The sequence below is a fragment of the Myodes glareolus genome, unplaced genomic scaffold (genome assembly GCF_982192425.1).
Source record: "Myodes glareolus unplaced genomic scaffold, mMyoGla1.1 HAP1_SCAFFOLD_49, whole genome shotgun sequence".
Lineage (NCBI taxonomy): Eukaryota > Metazoa > Chordata > Mammalia > Rodentia > Cricetidae > Myodes > Myodes glareolus.
The window spans coordinates 1259576-1274427 of NW_028263221.1; positions in this window are offsets into that span (position 1 = coordinate 1259576).

Sequence of the window (14852 nt, forward strand, 5' to 3'; positions counted from 1 at the left end):
TCTATATGCTCTCCTTTTAGAGAAAATCACTCTCTTTTGAAACTGCCTTAAGCTAATTACAAGCATTCACAAGAAAATCACATCTGTTTCTCTGAAAGAGAAGCAGTCTGTTCCAACACTTCAATTCACTGTGCGAAGTGAATGGAGTGTTGCTTCACTTTCTAAATGCTGTCCTTTCAGAGAAAATCACTTTCCTTTAAAGGGCCTTAAGATACTTACAAGCATTCAACAGAAATTCACATACATTTCTCTGAAAGAGAAGCAGTCTGTTCCAACACTTCAATTCACTGTGCATAGAGAATGGAGTGTTGCTTCACTTTCTAAATGCTGTCCTTTCAGAGAAAATCACATTCCTTTGAAAGTGCCTTAAGGTACTTACAAGCATTTAACAGAAATTCACATGCGTTTCTCTGAAAGAGAAGCAGTCTGTTCCAACACTTCAATTCACTGTGCATAGAGAATGGAGTGTTGCTTCACTTTCTAAATGCTGTCCTTTCAGAGAAAATCACTTTCCTTTGAAAGTGCCTTAAGGTACTTACAAGCATTTAACAGATATTCACATGCGTTTCTCTGAAAGAGAAGCAGTCTGTTCCAACACTTCAATTCACTGTGCGAAGTGAATGGAGTGTTGCTTCACATTCTAAATGCTGTCCTTTCAGAGAGAATCACTTTCCTTTGAAAGTGTCTTAAGCTACTTACAAGCATTCACAGGAAACTCAAATGAGTTTCTATGAAAGAGAATCTGTCTGTTCTAACACTTCAATTCACTGTGAGAAGTGAATGGAGTGTTGCTTCATTTTCTAAATGCTGTCCTTTCAGAGAAAATCACTTTCCTTTGAAAGTGCCTTAAGCTTCTTAAAAGCATTCAACAGAAATTCACATGCGTTTCTCTGAAAGAGAAGCAGTCTGTTCCAACACTTCAATTCACTGTGCGAAGTGAATTGAGTGTTGCTTCACTTTCTAAATGCTGTCCTTTCAGAGAAAATCACTTTCCTTTGAAAGTGCCTTAAGCTACTTACAAGCATTCAACAGAAATTCACATGCATTTCTCTGAAAGAGAAGCAGTCTGTTCCAACACTTCAATTCACTTTGCGAAGTGAATGGAGTGTTGCGTCACTTTCTATATGCTCTCCTTTTAGAGAAAATCACTCTCTTTTGAAACTGCCTTAAGCTAATTACAAGCATTCACAAGAAACTCACATCTGTTTCTCTGAAAGAGAAGCAGTCTGTTCCAACACTTCAATTCACTGTGCGAAGTGAATCGAGTGTTGCTTCACTTTCTAAATGCTGTCCTTTCAGAGAAAATCACTTTCCTTTAAAGGGACTTAAGATACTTACAAGCATTCAACAGAAATTCACATACATTTCTCTGAAAGAGAAGCAGTCTGTTCCAACACTTCAATTTACTGTGCATAGAGAATGGAGTGTAGCTTCACTTTCTAAATGCTGTCCTTTCAGAGAAAATCACATTCCTTTGAAAGTGCCTTAAGGTACTTACAAGCATTTAACAGAAATTCACATGCGTTTCTCTGAAAGAGAAGCAGTCTGTTCCAACACTTCAATTCACTGTGAGAAGTGAATGAAGTGTTGCTTCACTTTCTAAATGCTGTCCTTTCAGAGAAAATGACTTTCCTTTGAAAGTGCCTTTAGCTACTTACAAGCATTCAACAGAAATTCACATGCATTTCTCTGAAAAAGAAGCAGTCTGTTCCAACACTTCAATTCACTGTGCGTATTGAATGGAGTGTTGCTTCACTTTCTAAATGCTGTCCATTTAGAGAAAATCACTCTCTTTTGAAACTGCCTTAAGCTATTTACAAGCATTTAACAGAAATTCACATGCGTTTCTCTGAAAGTGAAGCTGTCTGTTCAAACACTTCAATTCACTGTTAGAAGTGAATGGAGTGTTGCTTCACTTTCTAAATGCTGTCCTTTCAGAGAAAACCACTTTCCTTTGAATGTGCCTTAAGCTACTTACAAGCATTCAACAGAAATTCACATGTGTTTCTCTGAAAGAGAAGCAGTCTGATCAACACTTCAATTCACTGTGCAAAGTGAATGGAGTTTTGCTTCACTTTCTAAATGCTATCCTTTCAGAGAAAATCACTTTCCTTTGAAAGTGCCTTAAGCTACTTACAAGCATTTAACAGAAATTCACATGTGTTTCTCTGAAAGAGAAGCATTCTGTTCCAACACTTCAATTCACTGTGCGAAGTGAATGGAGTGTTGCTTCACTTTCTAAATGCTGTCCTATCAGAGAAAATCACTTTCCTTTGAAAGTGCCTTAAGCTACTTACAAGCATTCACAAAACACTCACATTCGTTTTTCTGAAAGAGAAGTAGTCTGTTCCAACACTTCAATTCACTGTGCGTAGTGAATGAAGTGTTGCTTCACTTTCTAAATGCTGTCCTTTTAGACAAAATCACTCTCTTTTGAAACTGCCTTAAGCTACTTACAAGCATTCACAAGAAACTCACATCTGTTTCTCTGAAAGAGAAGCAGTCTGTTCCAACACTTCAATTCACTGTGCGAAGTGAATGGAGTGTTCCTTCACCTTCTAAATGCTGTAGTTTCAGAGAAAATCACTTTCCTTTGAAAGTGTCTTAACCTACTTACAAGCATTCACAGGAAACTGAAATGAGTTTCTATGAAAGAGAAGCAGTCTGTTCCAACACTTCAATTCACTGTGCATAGAGAATGGAGTGTTGCTTCACTTTCTAAATGCTGTCCTTTCAGAGAAAATCACATTCCTTTGAAAGTGCCTTAAGGTACTTACAAGCATTTAACAGAAATTCACATGCGTTTCTCTGAAAGAGAAGCAGTCTGTTCCAACACTTCAATTCACTGTGCGAAGTGAATGGAGTGTTGCTTCACTTTCTAAATGATGTCCTTTCAGAGAAAATCACTTTCCTTTGAAAGTGCCTTAAGCTACTTACAAGCATTTACAAAACACTCAGATCGGTTTCTCTGAAAGTGAAGTAGTCTGTTCCAACACTTCAATTCATTGTGGGTAGTGAATGGAGTGTTGCTTCACTTTCTAAATGCTGTCCTTTTAGACAAAATCACTCTCTTTTGAAACTGCCTTAAGCTACTTACAAGCATTCACAAGAAACTCACATCTGTTTCTCTGAAAGAGAAGCAGTCTGTTCCAATACTTCAATTCACTGTGCGAAGTGAATGGAGTGTTGCTTCACTTTCTAAATGCTGTCCTTTCAGAGAAAATCACTTTCCTTTGAAAGTGCCTTAAGCTACTTACAGGCATTCACAAGAAACTCACACCTGTTTCTCTGAAAGGGAAACAGTCTGTTCCAACACTTCAATTCACTGTGCGAATTGAATGGAGTGTTGCTTCACTTTCTAAATGCTCTCCTTTTAGAGAAAATCACTCTCTTTTGAAACTGCCTTAAGCTACTTACAAGCATTCACAAGAAACTCAGATCTTTTTCTCTGAAAAAGAAGCAGTCTGTTCCAACACTTCAATTCACTGTGCGAAGTGAATGGAGTGTTCCTTCACATTCTAAATGCTGTTCTTTCAGAGATAATCACTTTCCTTTGAAAGTGTCTTAAGCTACTTACAAGCATTCACAGGAAACTCAAATGTGTTTCTATAAAAGAGAATCTGTCTGTTCTAACACTTCAATTCACTGTGCGAAGTGAATGGAGTGTTGCTTCATTTTCTAAATGCTGTCCTTTCAGAGAAAATCACTTTCCTTTGAAAGTGCCTTTAGCTACTTACAATCATTCAACAGAAATTCACATGCATTTCTCTGAAAGAGAAGCAGTCTGTTCCAACACTTCAATTCACTGTGCGAAGTGAATGGAGTGTTGCTTCACTTTCTATATTTTAGAGAAAATCACTCTCTTTTGAAACTGCCTAAAGCTACTTACAAGCATTCACAAGAAACTCACATCTGTTTTCCTGAAAGAGAAGCAGTCTGTTCCAACACTTCAATTCACTGTGCGAAGTGAATGGAGTGTTGCTTCACTTTCTAAATGCTGTCCTTTCAGAGAAAATCACTTTCCTTTGAAAGTGCCTTAAGCTACTTACAAGCATTCAACAGAAATTCACATACATTTCTCTGAAAGAGAAGCAGTCTGTTCCAACACTTCAATTCACTGTGCATAGAGAATGGAGTGTTGCTTCACTTTCTAAATGCTGTCCTTTCAGAGAAAATCACTTTCCTTTGAAAGTGCCTTAAGGTACTTACAAGCATTTAACAGATATTCACATGCGTTTCTCTGAAAGAGAAGCAGTCTGTTCCAACACTTCAATTCACTGTGCGAAGTGAATGGAGTGTTGCTTCACTTTCTATATGCTCTCCTTTTAGAGAAAATCACTCTCTTTTGAAACTGCCTTAAGCTAATTACAAGCATTCACAAGAAAATCACATCTGTTTCTCTGAAAGAGAAGCAGTCTGTTCCAACACTTCAATTCACTGTGCGAAGTGAATGGAGTGTTGCTTCACTTTCTAAATGCTGTCCTTTCAGAGAAAATCACTTTCCTTTAAAGGGCCTTAACATACTTACAAGCATTCAACAGAAATTCACATACATTTCTCTGAACGAGAAGCAGTCTGTTCCAACACTTCAATTCACTGTGCATAGAGAATGGAGTGTTGCTTCATTTTCTAAATGCTGTCCTTTCAGAGAAAATCACATTCCTTTGAAAGTGCCTAAAGGTACTTACAAGCATTTAACAGAAATTCACATGCGTTTCTCTGAAAGAGAAGCAGTCTGTTCCAACACTTCAATTCACTGTGCATAGAGAATGGAGTGTTGCTTCACTTTCTAAATGCTGTCCTTTCAGAGAAAATCACTTTCCTTTGAAAGTGCCTTAAGGTACTTACAAGCATTTAACAGATATTCACATGCGTTTCTCTGAAAGAGAAGCAGTCTGTTCCAACACTTCAATTCACTGTGCGAAGTGAATGGAGTGTTGCTTCACTTTCTATATGCTCTCCTTTTAGAGAAAATCACTGTCTTTTGAAACTGCCTTAAGATACTTACAAGCATTCACAAGAAACTCACATCTGTTTCTCTAAAAGAGAAGCAGTCTGTTCCAACACTTTAATTCACTGTGCGAAGTGAATGGAGTGTTGCTTCACTTTCTAAATGCTGTCCTTTCAGAGAAAATCACTTTCCTTTGAAAGTGCCTTAAGCTACTTACAAGCAATCAACAGAAATTCACATGCATTTCTCTGAAAGAGAAGCAGTCGGTTCCAACACTTCAATTCACTGTGTGTAGTGAATGGAGTGTTGCATCACTTTCTAAATGCTGTCCTTTCAGAAGAAATCACTTTCCTTTGAAAGTGCCTTAAGCTACTTACAGGCATTTAACAGAAATTCACATGTTTTTCTCTGAAAGAGAAGCAGTCTTTTCCAACACTTCAATTCACTGTGCGAAGTGAATGGAGTGTTGCTTCACTTTCTAAATGCTGTCCTTTCAGAGAAAATCACTTTCCTTTGAAAGTGCCTTAAGCTACTTACAAGCATTTACAAAACACTCACATCGGTTTCTCTGAAAGTGAAGTAGTCTGTTCCAACACTTCAATTCAATGTGCGGAGTTAATGAAGTGTTGCTTCACTTTCTAAATGCTGTCCTTTTAGACTAAATCACTCTCTTTTGAAACTGCCTTAAGCTACTTACAAGCATTCACAAGAAACTCACATCTGTTTCTCTGAAAGAGAAGCAGTCTGTTCCAATACTTCAATTCACTGTGCGAAGTGAATGGAGTGTTGCTTCACTTTCTAAATGCTGTCCTTTCAGAGAAAATCACGTTCCTTTGAAAGTGCCTTAAGGTACTTACAAGCATTTAACAGAAATTCACATGCGTTTCTCTGAAAGAGAAGCAGTCTGTTCCAACACTTCAATTCACTGTGAGAAGTGAATGGAGTGTTGCTTCACTTTCTAAATGCTGTCCTTTCAGAGAAAATCACTTTCCTTTGAAAGTGCCTTTAGCTACTTACAAGCATTCAACAGAAATTCACATGCATTTCTCTGAAAGAGAAGCAGTCTGTTCCACCACTTCATTTCACTGTGCGAAGTGAATGGAGTGTTGCTTCACTTTCTATATTTTAGAGAAAATCACTCTCTTTTGAAACTGCCTAAAGCTACTTACAAGCATTCAACAGAAATTCACATGCGTTTCTCTGAAAGAGAAGCAGTCTGTTCCAACACTTCAATTCACTGTGCGAAGTGAATGGAGTGTTGCTTCACTTTCTAAATGCTGTCCTTTCAGAGAAAATCACTTTCCTTTGAAAGTGCCTTAAGATCCTTACAAGCATTCAACAGAAATTCACATACATTTCTCTGAAAGAGAAGCAGTCTGTTCCAACACTTCAATTCACTGTGCATAGAGAATGGAGTGTTGCTTCACTTTCTGAATGATGTCCTTTCAGAGAAAATCACTTTCCTTTGAAAGTGCATTAAGGTACTTACAAGCATTTAACAGAAATTCAATGCGTTTCTCTGAAAGAGAAGCAGTCTGTTCCAACACTTCAATTCACTGTGCGAAGTGAATGGAGTGTTGCTTCACTTTCTATATGCTCTCCTTTTAGAGAAAATCACTCTCTTTTGAAACTGCCTTAAGCTAATTACAAGCATTCACAAGAAACTCACATCTGTTTCTCTGAAAGAGAAGCAGTCTGTTCCAACACTTCAATTCACTGTCCGAAGTGAATGGAGTGTTGCTTCACTTTCTAAATGCTGTCCTTTCAGAGAAAATCACTTTCCTTTAAAGGGCCTTAAGATACTTACAAGCATTCAACAGAAATTCACATACATTTCTCTGAAAGAGAAGCAGTCTGTTCCAACACTTCAATTCACTGTGCATAGAGAATGGAGTGTTGCTTCACTTTCTAAATGCTGTCCTTTCAGAGAAAATCACATTCCTTTGAAAGTGCCTTAAGGTACTTACAAGAATTTAACAGAAATTCACATGCGTTTCTCTGAAAGAGAAGCAGTCTGTTCCAACACTTCAATTCACTGTGCGAAGTGAATGGAGTGTTGCTTCACTTTCTAAATGCTGTCCTTTCAGAGAAAATCACTTTCCTTTGAAAGTGCCTTAAGCTACTTACAAGCATTCAACAGAAATTCACATGCATTTCTCTGAAAGAGAAGCAGTCTGTTCCAACACTTCAATTCACTGTGCGAAGTGAATGGAGTGTTGCTTCACTTTCTATATTTTAGAGAAAATCACTCTCTTTTGAAACTGCCTAAAGCTACTTACAAGCATTCAACAGAAATTCACATGCGTTTCTCTGAAAGAGAAGCAGTCTGTTCCAACACTTCAATTCACTGTGCGAAGTGAATGGAGTGTTGCTTCACTTTCTAAATGCTGTCCTTTCAGAGAAAATCACTTTCCTTTGAAAGTGCCTTAAGATCCTTACAAGCATTCAACAGAAATTCACATACATTTCTCTGAAAGAGAAGCAGTCTGTTCCAACACTTCAATTCACTGTGCATAGAGAATGGAGTGTTGCTTCACTTTCTGAATGATGTCCTTTCAGAGAAAATCACTTTCCTTTGAAAGTGCATTAAGGTACTTACAAGCATTTAACAGAAATTCAATGCGTTTCTCTGAAAGAGAAGCAGTCTGTTCCAACACTTCAATTCACTGTGCGAAGTGAATGGAGTGTTGCTTCACTTTCTATATGCTCTCCTTTTAGAGAAAATCACTCTCTTTTGAAACTGCCTTAAGCTAATTACAAGCATTCACAAGAAACTCACATCTGTTTCTCTGAAAGAGAAGCAGTCTGTTCCAACACTTCAATTCACTGTCCGAAGTGAATGGAGTGTTGCTTCACTTTCTAAATGCTGTCCTTTCAGAGAAAATCACTTTCCTTTAAAGGGCCTTAAGATACTTACAAGCATTCAACAGAAATTCACATACATTTCTCTGAAAGAGAAGCAGTCTGTTCCAACACTTCAATTCACTGTGCATAGAGAATGGAGTGTTGCTTCACTTTCTAAATGCTGTCCTTTCAGAGAAAATCACATTCCTTTGAAAGTGCCTTAAGGTACTTACAAGAATTTAACAGAAATTCACATGCGTTTCTCTGAAAGAGAAGCAGTCTGTTCCAACACTTCAATTCACTGTGCGAAGTGAATGGAGTGTTGCTTCACTTTCTAAATGCTGTCCTTTCAGAGAAAATCACTTTCCTTTGAAAGTGCCTTAAGCTACTTACAAGCATTCAACAGAAATTCACATGCATTTCTCTGAAAGAGAAGCAGTCTGTTCCAACACTTCAATTCACTGTGCGAAGTGAATGGAGTGTTGCTTCACTTTCTATATGCTCTCCTTTTAGAGAAAATCACTGTCTTTTGAAACTGCCTTAAGATACTTACAAGCATTCACAAGAAAATCACATCTGTTTCTCTGAAAGAGAAGCAGTCTGCTCCAACACTTCAATTCACTGTGCGAAGTGAATGGACAGTTGCTTCACTTTCTAAATGCTGTCCTTTCAGAGAAAATCACTTTCCTTTGAAAGTGCCTTAAGCTACTTACAGGCATTCCACAGAAATTCACATGCATTTCTCTGAAAGAGAAGCAGTCAGTTCCAACACTTCAATTCATTGTGCGTAGTGAATGGAGTGTTGCTTCACTTTCTAAATGCTGTCCTTTCAGAAGAAATCACTTTCCTTTGAAAGTGCCTTAAGCTACTTACAGGCATTTAACAGAAATTCACATGTGTTTCTCTGAAAGAGAAGCAGTCTGTTCCAACACTTCAATTCACTGTGCGAAGTGAATGGAGTGTTGCTTCACTTTCTAAATGCTGTCCTTTCAGAGAAAATCACTTTCCTTTGAAAGTGCCTTAAGCTACTTACAAGCATTTATAAAACACTCACATCGGTTTCTCTGAAAGTGAAGTAGTCTGTTCCAACACTTCAATTCACTGTGCGTAGTGAATGGAGTGTTGCTTCACTTTCTAAATGCTGTCCTTTTAGACAAAATCACTCTCTTTTGAAACTGCCTTAAGCTACTTACAAGCATTCACAAGAAACTCACATCTGTTTCTCTGAAAGAGAAGCAGTCTGTTCCAATACTTCAATTCACTGTGCGAAGTGAATGGAGTGTTCCTTCACTTTCTAAATGCTGTCCTTTCAGAGAAAATCACTTTCCTTTGAAAGTGCCTTAAGCTACTTACAAGCATTCACAAGAAACTCACACCTGTTTCTCTGAAAGGGAAACAGTCTGTTCCAACACTTCAATTCACTGTGCGAAGTGAATGGAGTGTTGCTTCACTTTCTAAATGCTCTCCTTTTAGAGAAAATCACTGTCTTTTGAAACTGCCTTAAGATACTTACAAGCATTCACAAGAAACTCACATCTGTTTCTCTGAAAGAGAAGCAGTCTGTTCCAACACTTCAATTCACTGTGCGAAGTGAATGGAGTGTTGCTTCACTTTCTAAATGCTGTCCTTTCAGAGAAAATCACTTTCCTTTGAAAGTGCCTTAAGCTACTTACAAGCAATCAACAGAAATTCACATGCATTTCTCTGAAAGAGAAGCAGTCAGGTCCAACACTTCAATTCACTGTGTGTAGTGAATGGAGTGTTGCATCACTTTCTAAATGCTGTCCTTTCAGAAGAAATCACTTTCCTTTGAAAGTGCCTTAAGCTACTTACAGGCATTTAACAGAAATTCACATGTTTTTCTCTGAAAGAGAAGCAGTCTTTTCCAACACTTCAATTCACTGTGCGAAGTGAATGGAGTGTTGCTTCACTTTCTAAATGCTGTCCTTTCAGAGAAAATCACTTTCCTTTGAAAGTGCCTTAAGCTACTTACAAGCATTTACAAAACACTCACATCGGTTTCTCTGAAAGTGAAGTAGTCTGTTCCAACTCTTCAATTCACTGTGCGTAGTGAATGAAGTGTTGCTTCACTTTCTAAATGCTGTCCTTTTAGACAAAATCACTCTCTTTTGAAACTGCCTTAAGCTACTTACAAGCATTCACAAGAAACTCACATCTGTTTCTCTGAAAGAGAAGCAGTCTGTTCCAATACTTCAATTCACTGTGCGAAGTGAATGGAGTGTTACTTCACTTTCTAAATGCTGTCCTTTCAGAGAAAATCACTTTCCTTTGAAAGTGCCTTAAGCTACTTACAGGCATTCACAAGAAACTCACACCTGTTTCTCTGAAAGGGAAACAGTCTGTTCCAACACTTCAATTCACTGTGCGAATTGAATGGAGTGTTGCTTCACTTTCTAAATGCTCTCCTTTTAGAGAAAATCACTCTCTTTTGAAACTGCCTTAAGCTACTTACAAGCATTCACAAGAAAATCAGATCTTTTTCTCTGAAAGGGAAGCAGTCTGTTCCAACACTTCTATTCACTGTGCGAAGTGAATGGAGTGTTCCTTCACATTCTAAATGCTGTCCTTTCAGAGAAAATCACTTTCCTTTGAAAGTGTCTTAAGCTACTTACAAGCATTCACAGGAAACTCAAATGTGTTTCTATGAAAGAGAATCTGTCTGTTCTAACACTTCAATTCACTGTGCGAAGTGAATGGAGTGTTGCTTCATTTTCTAAATGCTGTCCTTTCAGAGAAAATCACTTTCCTTTGAAAGTGCCTTTAGCTACTTACAAGCATTCAACAGAAATTCACATGCATTTCTCTGAAAGAGAAGCAGTCTGTTCCAACACTTCAATTCACTGTGCGAAGTGAATGGAGTGTTGCTTCACTTTCTATATTTTAGAGAAAATCACTCTCTTTTGAAACTGCCTAAAGCTACTTACAAGCATTCACAAGAAACTCACATCTGTTTTCCTGAAAGAGAAGGAGTCTGTTCCAACACTTCAATTCACTGTGCGAAGTGAATGGAGTGTTGCTTCACTTTCTAAATGCTGTCCTTTCAGAGAAAATCACTTTCCTTTGAAAGTGCCTTAAGCTACTTACAAGCATTCAACAGAAATTCACATACATTTCTCTGAAAGAGAAGCAGTCTGTTCCAACACTTCAATTCACTGTGCATAGAGAATGGAGTGTTGCTTCACTTTCTAAATGCTGTCCTTTCAGAGAAAATCACTTTCCTTTGAAAGTGCCTTAAGGTACTTACAAGCATTTAACAGATATTCACATGCGTTTCTCTGAAAGAGAAGCAGTCTGTTCCAACACTTCAATTCACTGTGCGAAGTGAATGGAGTGTTGCTTCACTTTCTATATGCTCTCCTTTTAGAGAAAATCACTCTCTTTTGAAACTGCCTTAAGCTAATTACAAGCATTCACAAGAAAATCACATCTGTTTCTCTGAAAGAGAAGCAGTCTGTTCCAACACTTCAATTCACAGTGCGAAGTGAATGGAGTGTTGCTTCACTTTCTAAATGCTGTCCTTTCAGAGAAAATCACTTTCCTTTAAAGGGCCTTAAGATACTTACAAGCATTCAACAGAAATTCACATACATTTCTCTGAAAGAGAAGCAGTCTGTTCCAACACTTCAATTCACTGTGCATAGAGAATGGAGTGTTGCTTCACTTTCTAAATGCTGTCCTTTCAGAGAAAATCACATTCCTTTGAAAGGGCCTTAAGGTACTTACAAGCATTTAACAGAAATTCACATGCGTTTCTCTGAAAGAGAAGCAGTCTGTTCCAACACTTCAATTCACTGTGCATAGAGAATGGAGTGTTGCTTCACTTTCTAAATGCTGTCCTTTCAGAGAAAATCACTTTCCTTTGAAAGTGCCTTAAGGTACTTACAAGCATTTAACAGATATTCACATGCGTTTCTCTGAAGGAGAAGCAGTCTGTTCCAACACTTCAATTCACTGTGCGAAGTGAATGTAGTGTTGCTTCACATTCTAAATGCTGTCCTTTCAGAGAGAATCACTTTCCTTTGAAAGTGTCTTAAGCTACTTACAAGCATTCACAGGAAACTCAAATGAGTTTCTATGAAAGAGAATCTGTCTGTTCTAACACTTCAATTCACTGTGCGAAGTGAATGGAGTGTTGCTTCATTTTCTAAATGCTGTCCTTTCAGAGAAAATCACTTTCCTTTGAAAGTGCCTTAAGCTTCTTACAAGCATTCAACAGAAATTCACATGCGTTTCTCTGAAAGAGAAGCAGTCTGTTCCAACACTTCAATTCACTGTGCGAAGTGAATTGAGTGTTGCTTCACTTTCTAAATGCTGTCCTTTCAGAGAAAATCACTTTCCTTTGAAAGTGCCTTAAGCTACTTACAAGCATTCAACAGAAATTCACATGCATTTCTCTGAAAGAGAAGCAGTCTGTTCCAACACTTCAATTCACTTTGCGAAGTGAATGGAGTGTTGCGTCACTTTCTATATGCTCTCCTTTTAGAGAAAATCACTCTCTTTTGAAACTGCCTTAAGCTAATTACAAGCATTCACAAGAAACTCACATCTGTTTCTCTGAAAGAGAAGCAGTCTGTTCCAACACTTCAATTCACTGTGCGAAGTGAATCGAGTGTTGCTTCACTTTCTAAATGCTGTCCTTTCAGAGAAAATCACTTTCCTTTAAAGGGACTTAAGATACTTACAAGCATTCAACAGAAATTCACATACATTTCTCTGAAAGAGAAGCAGTCTGTTCCAACACTTCAATTTACTGTGCATAGAGAATGGAGTGTAGCTTCACTTTCTAAATGCTGTCCTTTCAGAGAAAATCACATTCCTTTGAAAGTGCCTTAAGGTACTTACAAGCATTTAACAGAAATTCACATGCGTTTCTCTGAAAGAGAAGCAGTCTGTTCCAACACTTCAATTCACTGTGAGAAGTGAATGAAGTGTTGCTTCACTTTCTAAATGCTGTCCTTTCAGAGAAAATCACTTTCCTTTGAAAGTGCCTTTAGCTACTTACAAGCATTCAACAGAAATTCACATGCATTTCTCTGAAAAAGAAGCAGTCTGTTCCAACACTTCAATTCACTGTGCGAAGTGAATGGAGTGTTGCTTCACTTTCTATATTTTAGAGAAAATCACTCTCTTTTGAAACTGCATAAAGCTACTTACAAGCATTCAACAGAAATTCACTTGCGTTTCTCTGAAAGAGAAGCAGTCTGTTCCAACATTTCAATTCACTGTGCGAAGTGAATGGAGTGTTGCTTCACTTTCTAAATGCTGTCCTTTCAGAGAAAATCACATTCCTTTGAAAGTGCCTTAAGGTACTTACAAGAATTTAACAGAAATTCACATGCGTTTCTCTGAAAGAGAAGCAGACTGTTCCAACACTTCAATTCACTGTGCGAAGTGAATGGAGTGTTGCTTCACTTTCTAAATGCTGTCCTTTCAGAGAAAATCACTTTCCTTTGAAAGTGCCTTACGCTGCTTACAAGCATTCAACAGAAATTCACATGCATTTCTCTGAAAGAGAAGCAGTCTGTTCCAACACTTCAATTCACTGTGCGAAGTGAATGGAGTGTTGCTTCACTTTCTATATGCTCTCCTTTTAGAGAAAATCACTGTCTTTTGAAACTGCCTTAAGATACTTACAAGCATTCACAAGAAAATCACATCTGTTTCTCTGAAAGAGAAGCAGTCTGTTCCAACACTTCAATTCACTGTCCGAAGTGAATGGAGTGTTGCTTCACTTTCTAAATGCTGTCCTTTCAGAGAAAATCACTTTCCTTTAAAGGGCCTTAAGATACTTACAAGCATTCAACAGAAATTCACATACATTTCTCTGAAAGAGAAGCAGTCTGTTCCAACACTTCAATTCACTGTGCATAGAGAATGGAGTGTTGCTTCACTTTCTAAATGCTGTCCTTTCAGAGAAAATCACATTCCTTTGAAAGTGCCTTAAGGTACTTACAAGAATTTAACAGAAATTCACATGCGTTTCTCTGAAAGAGAAGCAGTCTGTTCCAACACTTCAATTCACTGTGCGAAGTGAATGGAGTGTTGCTTCACTTTCTAAATGCTGTCCTTTCAGAGAAAATCACTTTCCTTTGAAAGTGCCTTAAGCTACTTACAAGCATTCAACAGAAATTCACATGCATTTCTCTGAAAGAGAAGCAGTCTGTTCCAACACTTCAATTCACTGTGCGAAGTGAATGGAGTGTTGCTTCACTTTCTATATGCTCTCCTTTTAGAGAAAATCACTGTCTTTTGAAACTGCCTTAAGATACTTACAAGCATTCACAAGAAAATCACATCTGTTTCTCTGAAAGAGAAGCAGTCTGCTCCAACACTTCAATTCACTGTGCGAAGTGAATGGACAGTTGCTTCACTTTCTAAATGCTGTCCTTTCAGAGAAAATCACTTTCCTTTGAAAGTGCCTTAAGCTACTTACAGGCATTCCACAGAAATTCACATGCATTTCTCTGAAAGAGAAGCAGTCAGTTCCAACACTTCAATTCATTGTGCGTAGTGAATGGAGTGTTGCTTCACTTTCTAAATGCTGTCCTTTCAGAAGAAATCACTTTCCTTTGAAAGTGCCTTAAGCTACTTACAGGCATTTAACAGAAATTCACATGTGTTTCTCTGAAAGAGAAGCAGTCTGTTCCAACACTTCAATTCACTGTGCGAAGTGAATGGAGTGTTGCTTCACTTTCTAAATGCTGTCCTTTCAGAGAAAATCACTTTCCTTTGAAAGTGCCTGAAGCTACTTACAAGCATTTATAAAACACTCACATCGGTTTCTCTGAAAGTGAAGTAGTCTGTTCCAACACTTCAATTCACTGTGCGTAGTGAATGGAGTGTTGCTTCACTTTCTAAATGCTGTCCTTTTAGACAAAATCACTCTCTTTTGAAACTGCCTTAAGCTACTTACAAGCATTCACAAGAAACTCACATCTGTTTCTCTGAAAGAGAAGCAGTCTGTTCCAATACTTCAATTCACTGTGCGAAGTGAATGGAGTGTTCCTTCACTTTCTAAACGCTGTCCTTTCAGAGA